Below are 17476 nucleotides of genomic sequence, written 5' to 3'. Positions count from 1 at the left end.
TTGCGGAGGTGCTGATTGCTGCTATTGGCACTGAAGCCCATTCTGCTGCCTCCTCTGTGCAGGCCCCATGGGCTTCCAGTTCCTCTATGCTGATCTCGTACATTGTGAGATCCGCATAGAGAAAGTGCTACTCTTGCACATTCCCAAAGATTACATGCTCCAATCAGTAAAAAGTAATTTCTTTCTTTTTACATTTGCTGTCTGATCTTAGTTTTCTAATCGGTTGGTCACAGGCTTTTTTTTTTTCCACCTTCCCTTTCTTATTTTTTTGCCAATTCCTTTTATAACATATTTCTTTTCTCTCTATCTGTCTGCTTCCCTCAAACACACAGTCAGGTTCTCATTCTCACATGCTTTCTCTCTCTCACATACACAGGCACTCATTCTCACATGCTGTCCCTCATACAATCATTTATACACAGTCTCTCTCTTGCACATGCTGTCTAACTCTCACTCCCACATGCTGTCTTGCTCAAGCACAGGTTCTCACTGTCATATGCTCTCTATCATACAATCATTCCTACACACAGGCTCTCACTGTCACATGCTGACACACACACAGGCGCTCTCTCTCACTCCTACATGCTGTCTTGCTCAAGCACAGGCTCTCACTGTCACATGCTGTCTCTCACACACACAGAGGCTCTCCCATGCTGTCTCTGCATTCAGGTCTTCACTCCCACACACACAGTCTCTCAACTCATCTCATACATACACACTGTACAAACCCTCAGTCTCTCTCTCACCTCTGGGCGTCCTCTTCACCGGCCACTGCAGGATGGGCTCTGCAGCGGCCCCGGTCTTCTCGAGCCGCGCTGATCCTCTTCTGCACGTGGCTGATGCTCCTCCTCCTTCCGGCACGCGGCTGATGCTCCTCCTCTTTCCTGCCCGCGCAGCTCCGGCAACATTTTTCTTCCGGGGCCGCGCGGGCAGGAAGGAGGAGAAGTTCCTGCATTGGCTGATGCTCCTCCTCCTTCCTGCCCGCGCGACTCCGGCAACATTTTTCTTCCGGGGCCGCGCAGGCAGGAAGGAGGAGAAGTTCCTGCATTGGCTGATGCTCCTCCTCCTTCCTGCCCGCGCGGCCCCGGAAGAAAAATGTTGTCGGAGCCGCGCGGGCAGGAAGGAGGAGTAGCACCAGCATGTTTAGACGCGACTGTACCACGGCCCTGCCGATCTTCTTGCTGTGTGTATCCGGCACACAGCATAGCAGTAGTTCACCGCTCAGCCGCCATTGGGATGACGTCCACCGGCGGCCATTGGCCAACAGCGGCTCGGCGCCCCCTAATGCTCAGCGCCCTAGGCGATCGCCTAGTTCGCCTAGTGCTTCCGCCGGCCCTGATCGGCCTAATACCATAGGGGTTCCAAGTGTTTGTTTTTTTTTCATTTCTGCATTTTCAATAATCTTTACAAGCCAAAATTTGTACTTGCATACAGAGAATACATCAAACCACTAAAGCAATATACATTTAACATAATCTAATACTCTGTTTTCTCTTAGGAAAACCAGGAATAAACATTGTATAATGGGCAATATAAAAAAAGTATACATTAAATGGAGAAGTTTTATCATACTTCTCTCTTCTATTTAAGAGAAACAATTGGCTTTATTAACTCCTAACCTAGACTCAACTCTGGGGGGGTGGGAATCTAAAAATTCCTGCAGCTTAGAAATTTCTAGGAAGACATATTTATGCTCCTTATATTTTATTTCACATCTACACGGATATTTTAATAAAAATCCTGCTCCTCTTACTAAGACTTCAGATTTCAATTTCAAGAATTCTTTCCGTCTAAACTGTGTTGATCTTGCCAGGCCTGGATAGATCCAGACCTGTTGCCCATGAAATTTTTCCATCCTGTATCTAAAAAATAAACGTAAAACTCTATCTCTTTCTGATGAAAACATAAAGGAGACCATAAGCGTAGCTCTCAACGGAATATTAGTTTCAATGGAAGTTTCAATTATCTCAGATAGATTAGTGATTTCTGACTGCGCTTTTTCCTTCTGCCTTCCTCTTTCAGGGATATAGTAAACTTTCGCTATTGCAGGTATAGCTTGACTAGGCATTTTCAAAATATATTGTAAATATTCCCTAAACATATCCAATGCTAAGATCAAATCCTGTTTAGGAAAATTTACAACTCTTAAGTTTGAATATTTTAATTGGTTTTCCATAAATTCCATTTTTATTAAAGTTATTAATTTCAGACTTAACTAAATTACCTTGTCCTTTCTCTAATTTCTCAAGTCTCACCTCACATTTATCTAATTTATTTTGAAATAGAGATGTAGAAAGCTTCAACATTTATTATCCTCTGTTGAGAGTTAGCAGAAGTTTGAGTCAATCTTACAATTGCTAATTCCAAAGATTTTATGGCAGTCCACAAAGTGTCCACAGTAATTTCAGAGGGTTTTTGCTGTGGAATTATATCCAACTCCGACTGAGATTCCTCCTCTCCCCCCTCGGCTAGGTCTCCATTCCGCAATCCACTTACAGGTAACACATCAGAGCCCTCAACCAAAAAGGAAAATTAGTTTCTTACCTGATAATTTTCGTTCCTGTAGTACCAAGGATCAGTCCAGGACACCTGGGTTGTGACTCCGCACCAGTAGATGGAGACAGATTAAAACTTGTGGGCGGAGCCATATATGCCCCTGTGCCAGTTACAGCCCCTCAGTCTTACATAATGTCAAAGTAGAAACTGAACCAGAAAACTAGCTAACTTAACAACGGGGAGTAATACCAAGACCCCCAGTGGAACAGAACTCCCCAACCAGGAGAGCAAAACCTGTAATCAGATTATAAAACAACAAACAGCGAGCGGACTCTCCGTTACTTCAGCGCAGCACTACGGGCGGGATCCTGGACTGATCCTTGGTACTACAGGAACGAAAATTATCAGGTAAGAAACTAATTTTCCTTTCCCTGTACGTACCAGGATCAGTCCAGGACACCTGGGATGTACCAGAGCTAAACTACCGAGGGTGGGAAGCAGAGAGACCCGCTCGGAGAACCCTCTCTCCAAAACCCCCGTCCTCAGCAGCCTGAACATCCAGATGGTAATGCGTAATGAACGCATGCAAAGACTTCCAGGTAGCCGCCCTGCAAACTTTCCTGAGGCGACCCCTGAGAAGATTCTGCCCAAGACGCCGCGTGAGCCCGGGTCGAATGAGCCCGCAGACCCACGGGGACCGATTTCCCCCGCATTAGGTAGGCCGACCCAATCGCCGCCTTCAACCAACGGGCGATCATTGCACGAGACGCCACAGCGCCTTTCTTGGGACCAGAAAACAGCACAAACAGATGAGCCGGCACTCGGAACGGGTTAGTGACCGCTAAATAGCGGAGGAGGGACCTCCGCACATCAAGCTTCCGTAAGTCTCTCGATTTCGGATCGGAGGACCCCCCCACATCGAAAGCGGGTAGCTCCACCGATTGGTTGAAATGAAAAAACCGACACAACCTTGGGCCGGAAGGAAGGAACCGTCCGCAAGGAAACTCCCGAGTCGGAAATGCGCAAGAACGGCTCCCGACAGGACAGAGCCTGCAATTCAGAAACCCGTCGCGCCGAGGAAATCGCCACCAGGAATACGGACTTGAGCGTGAGGTCCTTAATCGTCGAGCGCTTCAAGGGCTCAAAGGGCGCTGAGCATAAGGAAGAGAGAACCCAATTGAGGTTCCACGACGGACAGGGAGGACGCAGAGGAGGACGAAGATGTTTCGCTCTCCGGAGGAAACGGGAGATATCCGGGTAGAGAGCTAAGGAGGATCCCCGGACCGTACCCCGCAAGCAACCAAGCGCCGCTACCTGAACCCACAGGGAACTGCACGACAGGCCCTTGGCGAGACCGGCCTGGAGGAACGCGAGGATATCAAGAGTAGAGGTGGAGGTGGGATCCAAGCCACGCTCCACGCACCATTCCTCAAATATCACCCAGACTCTGAGCCCGCAAATCCCCGCAGCGGGAGGGGAGCATCCACCGACAATTGTATCAGGTCTGCAAACCACGGACGCCGCAGCCACTCCGGCGCCACCATGATGACGTTGGACGGGTGCAACTCTATGCACCGAAGAATCTTGCCTATCCTCGGCCACGGAGGGAACACGTGCAGTAACACGTCCGTCGGCCAGGGAAGCACCAACGCGTCGACTCCCTCGGCTCCTCTTTCCCGACGGCGAACGAAAAACCGCGGAGCCTTCGCATTGTCCCAGGTAGCCATCAGATCCCTGTGAGGTACTCCCCACTTGTCGCAGATGAGGAGGAAACGCCTCATCCACCAGCTCCCACTCTCTGGGATCCAGGTGATGACGGCTGAGAAAATCCGCTTGGACATTGTCGACCCCGGCAATATGGGACGCTGCAATGTTGCTGAGATGTCGTTCCGACCAGGCCAGCAATAGCCGCGCTTCGTCCGCTACCAGCGGACTTCGTGTCCCGCCTCGTCGATTGATGTAGGACACGGTGGTCGCGTTGTCTGACAACACTCGGACCGACTTCCCCTTCACCAGGGGCAGGAAGGACTGCAGTGCCAGGCAGACCGCTCTGGTCTCTAGCCGGTTGATCGACCACTGTGCCTGAGTTGCTGACCATAAGCCTTGCACGGACTTGCCTAGGCAAACTGCCCCCCCTCCAGAAAGGCTGGCATCCGTGGTCACCACCGTCCAATCGGGCACGAGCAGGGACACCCCGCAGTTCAGATGAGTCGGATCCAGCCACCAGTACAGGCTGGACCTCGCTTGGCCCGTGAGCGGAAGCGGCAGGTGGAACTCTTCCGATACCGGCTTCCAGCGGGAGAGCAAGGACGACTGTAACGGACGCAAATGGGCGAACGCCCAGGGAACCAACGCTAGTGTTGACGCCATAGGCCCCAGAACCATCAGGTAATCGCAGACCCGCGGCAGATGCAGAGACAACAACCGCCGCACCTGCGGCTGCAGCTTGCACGCCCGCTCCTGAGAGAGAAACACCTTTCCCCGTTGTGTATCGAATAAGGCTCCCAGGTAGTCCAAGGACTGGGTGGGTACCAGTTGACTCTTGCTGAAGTTGACGACCCAACCCAAGGACTGCAGGAGCTGCAAGGTCCTGGCTACGGCCAGCCGACACTGGCTCTCTGACTTCGCCCGAATCAACCAATCGTCCAGGTATGGATGAACCAGGAAACCTTCCCAGCGTAGCTGTGCCGCAACCACCACCAACACCCTCGTGAAAGTACGAGGGGCCGTGGCGAGGCCAAACGGGAGCGCCCGGAACTGGTAATGCCGCCCCAGGATGCAAAAGCTGAGAAATCTTTGGAACGACGGCTGAATGCCCACGTAGAAGCACGCCTCCGTAAGATCCAGAGAGGCCATGAACTCGCCCGGACGCACCGAGGCAATCACCGACCGGATCGTCTCCATTTTGAAATGAGGGACGCGAAGGCATCTGTTTACACCTTTCAGATCCAAGCTTGGTCTGGACGTGCCGTCTTTCTTGGGAACGATGAAGTAAATGGAGTAACGGCCCTCGCCGTGCTGACCGGCCGGGACGGGGACAATAGCCCCCAAGCTTTCCAGGCGTCAGAGGGTGCCTAGCACTGCGGCCCATTACTCGGGAGCCTTGCAGGGCGACATCAGGAACTCGTCCGCCGGGGTGTAAACAAAATCTAATGCGTAGCCTTGACTTATCATGTTGAGGACCCACTGGTCCGACGTTATCTTGGCCCATTCCTCGACAAAACAATGTCAAACGCGCCCCGACGTGTGGAACAACGGGCTGGGGCTGTCGCGAGGGATGGGCCGACCGCATCTCATTGTGAGGCCTTGGACCCCGTACCCGACGGGGCTCCCCCTTGCCGCCCGAAGCGCTTCCCACGAAAGGACTGCTGAGCTTGGGCGGGCCGAGAGAAGGACGACCGATAGGAGGGGCTGCGGACCGTTGGGGACACGACTTCCTGGAACCTCTAAAGCGGGACGTACCAGGGAACGAGGACCGCGACCTGGATCTGTCCTCCCCCATGGAAATCATTAAATCATCCAGTTCATTGCCAAACAGCAGCTTCCCCTTAAATGGCAGCGCCCCGAGATGAGCCTTGAAAGAACCATCGGCTGCCCAGTTGCGCAGCCACAGGAGGCGACGTGCCGAGACGGCGGCTACCGTAGATCTAGCCGACGTACGCAGGAGATCGTGGAGAGCGTCGGCTCCATAAGCAATTGCTGCCTCCAAACGATCCGCCTGCGATGCCTCCTCCGCCGACAGGTCAGCATGCGCCTGAAGGACCTGGGCCCAGCGCAGGCTAGCTCGCATCGCGAAGTTGGTGCAGATGGCGGCTCGGACTCCCAGGGCGGACCTTCGAAAATCTTCTTAAGCTGCACCTCTAGCTTCCTATCCTGGATGTCCCTGAGAGCTGTAGAACCCATAACCGGGATCGTAGATCTCCTCGTCACCGCTGACACTGCCGAATCCACCTTAGGGAGCCGGAGGAGCTCCAAGGCATCCTTCGGAAGCGGGTAGAGCATGTCCATGGCCTTGCTGACCTTCAGCCCAAGCTCTGGAGTATCCCATTCCCTGAACCAGATATCCGTTGACGAAAAATGAAAAAGGAAAAGCAATCGCGGGCCCCGTGAGACCCAACAGAACCGGATCCATATTGGCTTCCTGTCGCACCACCGCCGGTGGAGCTGCTATACCCAGTTCTTGAAGAATGGCGGGAATCAGGGGGGACAGTTCCTCCCGGCGAAACAGCCGCACCACCTTGGGGTCATCCCCCTCGACGGGCTGCGCCCCTTTGGCGGCGCCGGGCTGGCCGGAACCGTCCTCTGTCGCCCCATCGGCCCCCCGCGGGGGCTCCTCATCTGGGTCCGAGTTGGCCTCCGCAGAGGACTCCGTGTCCGATTCCTGGGGGTCACCTCGAGGTGGCCGCTGGCCCCGGCGTGGTTCCTGTGGGACGGGCCGTAGAGGCCGCTTCCTCAGGGAGACCCCCGAGGTCTCCCTAGCCTTCCTTTTCCCTGGAGCGGACTTGGGAGCTCCCCCCCATGGCTCCTTTCACATGGCTGCGCTTGTGGTGCTTATATTTAAGCACCTTACGCAGCAGAAGCGCAAAACCTTCTGAAAAAGCGTCCGAGTCCGCCGAGCTCGCACCGGAATCCCCCGGGGACCTATTTCCCCCCGGGGCGTCCCCCCCCCCGCCGGCCCCGACTGGGGGGAGAGCGTGGGAGGCGAAGGGGCAGGCCCAGCCGTTTTCCACGCGAATTCGCGGCCGGAGGACAAAATGGCCGCCACTCCCACGCTAAGCGGGAAAGGATCCAGGGGCCTATCTGTGAGGGAGACAGCCCGCGGCGGCGATCGCGCAGCCCGGGATCGGGCCCCCCCGACGTGCCCCGGACGAACCCTCACTGCCCGGGACGCACGCCGAACAGAGGCCCTCCCTCGATAGACGCGCGCGGAACCGCAGGCCCTGCAACTCGATCCCACGCGGCAGGGCCCCGATCGCACCGAGAAACAGGAAAACCAATAAATATTAAATGTAATTTAAAACCCCGGCGAACGTCGCACCCCCCCCCCCCCCCCCGAGCAAACCCCGAGCGGCGGCGCGAAGTGAAAGAGATAAGAGAGCCGGCGAAAATAAAAAAAAAAAAAAAAAGTTTTGGTTTTAAGTACCTGCCGCTGTCCTCGGTCCTGGAGCCCGTTCCAGCAGGGGTGAGTGAACCGGGCTCCCCGGTGTCACCCCTGGCGCTGCTACTCGTGTAGCCGGGTCCTCGACCCTAGCAGCGGCCTCAACCGGGGGGGGGGGGGGGGGGGGGGGGTAGTCCCCTCAGGACCTCTCAAACCCCCCTGGGAGGCAGGGCGGACGGGACTACTCTCTAACAGAAATTAGAAAACAAACTTAAAAAGAAATCTAAGCTCAAATAAGCTCAAAACCTAGGCCCTGACTGACACCTAGCACTCAGGGCACGCAGGGGCTGTGACTGCACCTGCACCATCTACTGGAGACAGAGTAAGACGGAGGGGCTGTGACTGGCACAGGGGCATATATGGCTCCGCCCACAAGTTTTAATCTGTCTCCATCTACTGGTGCGTAGTCACAACCCAGGTGTCCTGGACTGATCCTGGTACGTACAGGGAACTGTTGGTTCAGGTACTTTTATAGATGGTGGGGAAGGAGTTTTAGGAGCTCCGGGACTTAGAGAGATGTCATCGGCCATTGAGCTAGCTTCTCGCTCTAAAGCCACACTCAAAGCAGGCCCCTCTCCCGTTTTTCCAGTTGTTGCATTGAAAAAGGTAGAAATTTGAGGCTGCGATGACATTGATAAGGGAGACCAAGTTTGAGTCTCCCTTATACGAGCTTTTCTTTTTGTATGAGGCACATAATTTTTCTATGCTCTCTTAATGTTTTTTAGTTTTCCCTGGAATGGGGGAATTAGGAGAAGGGTGACGAAAAAGAACAAAAAGATAATTTTTAAACAGTCTTACTCGTAGTAGATGAAGTTAAACAGCGAAATCTTCCTCATCTTCAAACCAAAGATTTTCAGCCAAAGCTGTGCGCCCCTTTGACACGCATGGCTTAGGCGACGCGCCGGCGGCTCTGGCGTGCCGCTGGAGGGGCTGGCTTTTGATAGCCTTCTGGTCCCTCCCTGATGACGTAAGCGGCGCGACTTTTCTACCTCCGGGGTCAGGGCAGCATCCTCACCCGCTGAGGAAAAATCACTCTGGGGCCGGGTCGACGTCCTCACCACTGAAGGTAGTCACTCAGACATGGCAGCGTCCTCAGTCTCTAGAAACCAATCCACACGATACAGGTAAAACCTCCTTGGATCTTCTCTTACTCCTGTCCCCAGGGTTCCAAGTGTTTAACTCTTCCCTGTGTGTGTGGAATGGGGGGGGGGGGGCGGAGGGGAAGGGGTTAAATGTGTAAGGCTACAAGGTTCAGCTAGGGCACCTAATACTCTTGTATCAGCCATGGGTTTGGGGGGGGGGGGGGGGGGGCAGGGAATGATGTTAGTTTTTAAAGTTTGTATCAGTGATGGGAGCTGGGTGGTTTTTGGGTGGGCCCGGTTCAGAGAATGAATGAACAGGGGGCAGTAGCACAGTAATTGTTCGTCAGGGCAGCAAAAAAAGCTAGCATCGGCCCTGGGTCCGGCAGCACTTACCCGGTGCGGCTTCTTTCCCCTCTGCCCTTTTCCTTCTGTAATGGGAACCACAATCGGGCCTACAGGGCCCAGTGCAGTTGCAACTGTTGAGGAGAGAGGAAAACAGAAGCAGCAGCAGATAAGTGCTGTTCTCTGACTCCCCCTGCTGGTGTGAGGGTATCGTGCAGGCCAGCCACCTGCAGCTCCTCAGTATTACTCAGTACCCAAGCATAATTCTATAACCAAACTTCTTAATAAATCCACTCTATAAACTTCACTGAAACAAGTAGAGGAAAGAGGAGATTCCTAATTGAGAATTGTAACCAACGATGCAAACATATCTGAAAAAAAAACAACAACTGAGAAACGTGCGCCATTCTTCAGAATATTATAAACCAATTGAGAGGACTCTCCAAACACTGATCTCCACCATCGGGCATGACTCTGGCCTGATCTGTGTACTACAGGAACGAAAATTAGCAAGAAAGAACCAATTTTCCTTTCCCTGTACGTACCCAGATCAGTCCAGACTCCTGAGATGTACCAAAGCTTCCCTACCTAGAGTGGGACTGCAAGAGTCCCATTCGAAGTACACTTGCACCGAAATTACCTATGTCCAATGCCTGGACGTCCAATCTGTAGTGTCTGGCAAAGGTATGCAAAGATTTCCACATAGCCGCCCTGCAAATCTCTTGCAATGACACTAGCTGACATTTTGTCCAGAAAGCCGCTTGGGACCGGGTACAATGAGCTCTTAACCCCTCCGGGACAAGACGACCTTGACAGATGTAAGCGGAACCAATAACTTTCTTCAACCACTGCACAATTGTAGCTTTTGAAGCCACACCACTCCATAGCATAAAAAGGTGATCCGACAATCTGAAACTGTTCGTAACCTCTAGATAGCACAATAAAGCCCTTCTGAGATCCAGATGCCTTAATTCTTTTGCGCGAGGTGCACCAACCTCCAGATCTGGGAAAGCTGGAAGCTCCACTAACTGACTTAAGTGGAACGCCAAAACCACCTTCGGCAAAAGAGACAGGACCATCCGCATAGATACTTCAGAATTCAAAATCCACAAAAACGGTTCTCTGCATGACAGGGCTTGAAGTTCAGACACTCTTCTGGCTGAACATATAGTCACCAAGAAAACCACCTTCAAAGTGAGATCCTTTATGATGGCCCTCTTAAGAGGCTCAAACAGCACTTCACACAACACCTTAAGGACCAAGTTAAGGTTCCAAGAATGACACACCTTATGAAAAGAGGGGCGCAAATGCTTCGTCCCTCGGAGGAAACTCATCAAATCTGGATGTGCAACCAGAGGGAGTCCACAAACCTTGCCCCGCAAGCAAGCCAAGGCCAACACCTGTACTCTTAAGTGAACTAAAGGACAAACCCTTCGCTATGCCTCTCTGCAAGAAAGCCAGAATCTGTGGCACCAAAGCTCACAGAGGGACAACCCCCCTGCTCTGTACCCCAGGAATCGAAGACTCTCCATACCTGTACATACACCAAAGAAGTATAGGTCTTGCAAGCTCGCAACAGAGTAGAAATAACATCCTCTGGATATCCTTTTTCCTTAATTGCCTCTTTTCAAAAGCCAAACCGCTAGACAAAAGCAATATGATTGGTCTGAAAATATAGGCCCCTGTCGCAAATGATTTGGTAGATGGCCCAGTCTCAGTGGACTGTCCATTGCTAGATTGACCAGATCCGCAAACCAAGGCCTTCGTGGCCACTCCGGAGCTATGAGAATCACCCATCCTGGGTGTACCTCTCTTCTCCTTACAACTTTGCCCACCAGAGGCGATGGAGTAAACCCAGACCAGAACATCATGTGGACAGGGAAGCACTAGGACATCGATCCCTTCCGCTCCATGCGCTCTTCTGTGACTGAAGAAACACTGTGCCTTAGCATTCCTCTGGGGTGCCATCAGATCCATATGAGGCATGCCCCACCTGCGAGAAATGAGGGTCATCGCTTCCTCCAATAGCTCCTACTCCCCGGGATCTAATTGCTGCCGGCTGAGAAAATCCATTTGCACATTGTCGGACCCCGCTATATGCTATGCCGCTATTGTGGCCAGATATTGCTCTGCCCAGATCATCAGTATCTCTGCTTCCAGAGCAACCACCCAACTCTTGGTGCCCCCTGGCGGTTGATGTAGGCCACTGTCGTTACAATGACAGGTCCCTGCCTGCCCAGCTGCGCAGCAGGGGAAGAAACGCCTCCAGAGCCAGCCGCATCATTTTCGTCTCTAGGCAATCGATGGACCAAGTCGCTTCCCTCCACCGACCGGGACTGACACACAGCTCCCCAACCAGAAAGACTCACATTGGTCATCATCACCACCCCATGGCAAAACTGGTCCTGGCCAAGCCACAACGAGAGACTGGTCCTGGTGGACCCTATAAGTGGTAGTGGAAGATGGAACTGCTCAGACATCGGATCCGACCAAGAGAGCAATGCTTTCTATAGAGGTCTCATATGAGAAAACGCCCATGAGACCAGCTCCAAGGTCGAGGCCATAGAACAGAGGACCTGCAAGTAATCCTAGACCGTGGGCACTCTGACCTCCAACAAGTTCCAAACTTGAGCCTATAGCTTGGCAATTCGCTCCTCCGTGAGAAAGACCTTTCCCACTAGGGTATCGAAACGTGCACCCAAGAACTCCAGAACCTGAGAAGGAGAAATTTGACTCTTGGACAAGTTCACTATCCAACCCAACACTCAGGTGGTGCAGCACTACGTCCACCACCTGCCTGCAAAGTCTTCCAACTTTACCCAGATGAGTCAGTTGTCCAGATACAGGTGGACAAGTATGCCCTCCTTTCTGAGGGCTGCCATCACAACACCATCACCATTGTGAAAGTCCTCAGGGTTGTCACTAGACCAAACGGGAGGGTGCAAATTGAAAATGCCTCCCCAGGATCATAAACCGGAGGTATCTCTGATAATCTGGGTGAATCCCTATGTGCAGATACGCCTCAGTCTGATCCAAGGAAGCCAAAACCTCCCCGCTTTGTACTGCTGCAAAGCCTCCATCCGGAAATGGGAAACCCAGAGAGCCACATTCACCTTCTTTAAATCCAGAATTGGATGAAAGGTTCCTTCCTTCTTTGGTACCACAAACTAAATGGAATAACATCCCATCCCCTGCTCATCCTGAGGATCGGGGACAATGGCTCCCAGCATTCATAGTTGGTGTATGGTCTGCTGGACAATTAGCTTTTTCTCCGAAGCACAAGATCTCATAAACAGATTTCTGAGCGGCCGAGCAAACTCTAAAGTGTAACCTTATCCTACCATATTTAGAACTCACAATCATTTGTGATTTTGACCCACTCCTCGTAAAATTGAATCAAACAACCCCCAATGACTGAGAAGTGGGCCGGCCTTGCCTCATTGCGCAGGCTTGGGCCCGCCACTACCCTGGCCAGGGCTGTCTCAGCTCGTTCTGCATCCACAAAATGACTAGTTCCAAGACTGCAACCTCCCTGAGGTCTGCTTTTGGCCAACACCCGGAGCTCTGCTCTGAGAGAAACGCCTTTACGCTTGTGCACCTTATCTCCCAGACGCTTTATCAACTGCTCTGCGTCCTCTCCAAACAAAAGTTTGCCCTTAAAAGGCAACGCTCCTAGTTGAGTGGAGGAGTAGGCTAGTGGTTAAAGCAGTGGGCTGTGAACCAGGAGACCAGGGTTCGAGTCTCACTGTTGCTCCTTGTTAACTTGGGCAAGTCACTTTACCCTCCATTTCCTCAGGTACAACCTTAGATTGTGAGCCATCTGGGGATAGGGAAATACCTACAGTACCTGAATGTAATCCACTTTGAAGTGCTGAAAAAAGTGCAACAAATGGAAGATAAATCAAAATAAATAAATGTCCTTCTGTGGTTTCGAAACTGGTCAGCTGACCTCCTAGCAGAGACCAAAGACATCACAGTGCATCTGCTCCATAAATGACTAACTTCCAACCATTCACTGGTAGACTCCTGGGGTGTCAGATTCCTGTTACCTTTTAACTGTTGCAGCCATCTTAAACTGACTCGGAGCATAAAGCTGCTGCAGACAGACGCACAGATGCCAAGCGCAGAAACCTTAAAAATCTTCTTAAGATGCACCTCGAGCTTCTTGTCCTGCAAATCCTCTTCGTAACCACCAAGACTGAGGCATCCATCTTTGGCACCTGCAAGAGCTACAGAGTGTCTTCGGGCAAAGGATAGAGCTTATCCATTTTGAAGGAGTTAATAAACATGTGGATAAAGGTACATCAACAGATGTAGTATACTTGGATTTTCAGAAGCCATTTGCAAAGTTCCTCATGAGAGGTTTTAAGGAAAAGTAAAGAGTCATGGGACAGGTGGCGATGACCTTTCGTGGATTGCAAACTGACTAAAAGACAGGAAACAGAGTAGGATTAAATGGACAGTTTTCTCAGTGGAAGGGAGTGGGCACTGGAGTGCCTCAGGGATCTGTATTGGGACCATTACTTTTCAATATATTTATAAATGATCTGGAAAGAAATACGACAAGTGAGAATCAAATTTGCAGATGATACAAAATTGTTCAGAGTAGTTAAATCACAAGCAGATTGTGATAAATTGCAGGAAGATCTTATGAGACAGGAAAATTGGGCATCAAAATGGCAGATGAAATTTAATGTGGATAAGTGCAAGGTGATACATATAGGGAAAAATAACCCATGCTACAGTTACACAATGTTAGGTTCCACAGTAGGTGCTACAACCCAAGAAAGAGATCTAGGCATCATAGTGGATAACATTGAAATCGTCGGTTCAGTGTGCTGCGGCAGTCAAAAAAGCAAACAATGTTGGGAATTATTAGAAAGGAAATGTTGAATAAAACGGAAAATGTCATAATGCCTCTCTATCGCTCCATAGTGAGACCACACCTTGAATACTGTGTACAATTCTGGTCGCTGCATCTCAAAAAAGTTATAATTGCGATGGAGAAGGTACAGATAAGGGCTACCAAAATGATAAGGGGAATGGAACAGCTCCCCTATGAGGAAAGACTAAAGAGGTTAGGACTTTTCAGCTTGGAGAAGAGACGGCCGATGGGGGATATGATAGAGGTGTTTAAAATCATGAGAAGTCTAGAACGGGTAGATGTGAATCTGTTATTTACTCTTTCAGATAATAGAAAGACTAGGGGCACTCCATGAAGTTAGCGTGTGGCACATTTAAAACTAATCGGAGAAAGTTCTTTTTTAAACGCACAATTAAACTCTGGAATTTGTTACCAGAGGATGTGGTTAGTGCAGTTAGTATAGCTGTGTTTAAAAAAGGATTGGATAAGTTCTTGGCGTCGAAGTCCATTACCTGCTATTAACTAAGTTGACTTAGAAAATAGCCACTGCTATTACTAGCAACGGTAACATGGAATAGACTTAGTTTTTGGGTACTTGAGAGGTTCTTGTGGCCTGGATTGGCCACTGTTGGAAACAGGATGCTGGGCTTGATGGACCCTTGGTCTGACCCAGTATGGCATTTTCTTATGTTCTAAAGTTAAGGCCAGTCTCCAAAGTATCCCACTCTCTGACCACGAGCTCCTTAACATACCTGTGAAAAGGAAAAGTCTTGGCTGGACTCCTCAGGCCAGCCATGACTAGATCCACATCCTCCAGGTCAGGCTGCCCTTGTGGAATAGATATGCGTAATTTGGCCAGGACTGGCAGTATCAGGGGCCCAAATTCCTCCCTTTGAAACAGGTGAACCACCTTGGGATTTTCGTCTTCCATCGTCTGGATCTTTCCAGCATCCTCCTCCGGATCCTGTGGAAAATGAGAAGGCCCGCATTGGGAGAACCATCCCCAGATGGCAGGCTCCGATCAGACTCCTCCAAGGAACCCTCCTCAGTGTTCCCAGACCCAGAAGGACCAAGGACTCTCCGGACACTAGGGGCCCCTGCAGCCCCCCAAATCTGGGCCTCTTTCTGGGAAGGGCTTCTGACGTCCTATACCTAAGAACTAGACTGCTCCGCAGCCTGATGAGCCAAAAAAGCTTAAGAACATAAAAACATGCCATACTGGGTCAGACCAAGGGTCCATCAAGCCACTATGTATTCATAAGTTCTCATGCTCCAGTTTTTTCTGTCCTTTATTTCCTGGCTACTCTAGCCCCCAAGTTCTTTCTCCCTGTTATTTGTATCTGTGCTTCGGCCTTCCTGTTATATGGTTTTGTTCAGTTAACCCCTAAGTTCGATGTAAACCGGCCTGATATGAAGCTTGTCATGAAGTTCGGTATAGAAAAAAATGTTAAATAAAATAAATAAATAAACAAACTTAGTTAACAGCAGGTAATGGACTTCTCCTCCAAGAACTTATCCAATCCTTTTTTAAACACAGCTATACTAACTGCACTAACCACATACTCTGGCAACAAATTCCAGAGTTTAATTGTGCATTGAGTAAAAAAGAACTTTCTCTGATTAGTTTTAAATGTGCCACACGCTAACTTCATGGAGTGCCCCCTAGTCTTTCTATTATCCAAAAGAGTAAATAACAGATTCACATCTACCCGTTCTAGACCTCTCATAATTTTAAACACCTCTATCATATCCTCTCTCAGCTGTCTCTTCTCCAAGCTGAAAAGTCCTAACCTCTTTAGTCTTTCCTCATAGGGGAGCTGTTCCATTCCCCTTATCATTTTGGTAGCCCTTCTCTGTACCTTCTCCATCGCAATTATAACTTTTTTGAGATGCTGCGACCAGAATTGTACACAGTATTCAAGGTGCGGTCTCACCATGGAGTGATAGAGGCATTATGACATTTTCCGTTTTATTCACCCTTCCTTTTCTAATAATGCCCAACATTGTTTGCTTTTTTGACTGCCGCAGCACACTGAACCGATGATTTCAATGTGTTATCCACTATGATGCCTAGATCTCTTTCTTGGGTAGTAGCACCTAATATGGAACCTAACATTGTGTAATGATATATGGGCAGCCTAATATGGAGACTATTGCTAAGACTATTGCTCACAACATACCCAGAAGCCTTCATTGTCTGTGGCCTGCCTGCAACTTTGGCCATAGAAAAAACCTTTAACTGACCTTAGATTCAAGACTTTGGAAGACATCTGGAATACATGTAGGCTCTGCAAAGCCTATGCTAGAAGGTCATGAGGTTACAGATGGCAAATGGCTGAGGCCACATTCTTAAACTATAACGTCTGCAGTCGAGGGGGCCCAACTGAAATCAAAGTTTCCCATTGCCCCAGGAGGATGGACAAAGATTGAAATATTGACAGGACAAAGAACCTCAGAAGAAGCGGCACACATCTGACAAAAGCAAAGGGCCTTCACGTAGGTGGAGAATGTTCAGGTTAAAGTAGTTTTAGTCTATCCTATTTCATTATGTCATACTGCGTAAGTGATTATCATCATAGGCTCACAGGCATTTCTCTATGGTTTAAACCTATAAAATGCAGCCCTCACGATATACTAAGAGAGACAGACTGAAGTGCCCTACCTGTGTTGTAAGTCTGGCTGTCTGTATCTCCCAAGGATATGCTATAATAAATTTATATTCGCTTTTACTAAATACTGTGTGATATCCTTATGTCTCATACATGCAGAGAAGCGCTTACAAGGTGAGGTAATGTATACAGTAACTATAGCATGGGTTATTTTTCCCTATATGCATCACCTTGCACTTATCCACATTAAATTTCATCTGCCATTTGGATGCCCAATTTTCCAGCCTCACAAGGTCTTCCTGCAATTTATCACAATCTGCTTGTGATTTAACTACTCTGAAGAATGTTGTATCATCCGCAAATTTGATTACCTCACTTGTCTTATTTCTTTCCAGATCATTTATAAATATATTGAAAAGTAAGGGTCCCAATACAGATCCCTGAGGCACTCCACTGCCCACTCCCTTCCACTGAGAAAATTGTCTATTTAATCCTACTCTCTGTTTCCTGTCTTTTAGACAGTTTGTAATCCCCGAAAGGACATCACCACCTATCCCATGACTTTTTATTTTTCCTAGAAGCCTCTCATGAGGAACTTTGTCAAATGCCTTCTGAAAATCCAAGTACACTACATCTACTGGTTCACTTTTATCCACATGTTTATTAACTCCTTCAAAAAAGTGAAGCAGATTTGTGAGGCAAGACTTGCCTTGGGTAAAGCCATGCTTACTTTGTTCCATTAAACAATGTCTTTCTATATGTTATGTGATTTTGATGTTTAGAACACTTTCCACTATTTGTCTTGGCACTGAAGTCAGGCTAACTGGTCTGTAGTTTCCCGGATCGCCCCTGGAGCCCTTTTTAAATATGGAGGTTACATTAGCTATCCTCCAGTCTTCAGGTACAATGGATGATTTTAATAATA

This window comes from Rhinatrema bivittatum, chromosome 2, assembly GCF_901001135.1.
Source record: "Rhinatrema bivittatum chromosome 2, aRhiBiv1.1, whole genome shotgun sequence".
NCBI classification, from domain to species: domain Eukaryota; kingdom Metazoa; phylum Chordata; class Amphibia; order Gymnophiona; family Rhinatrematidae; genus Rhinatrema; species Rhinatrema bivittatum.
The sequence above is the reverse complement of the archived record's forward strand: the minus strand, read 5'-3'. Positions refer to the sequence as shown.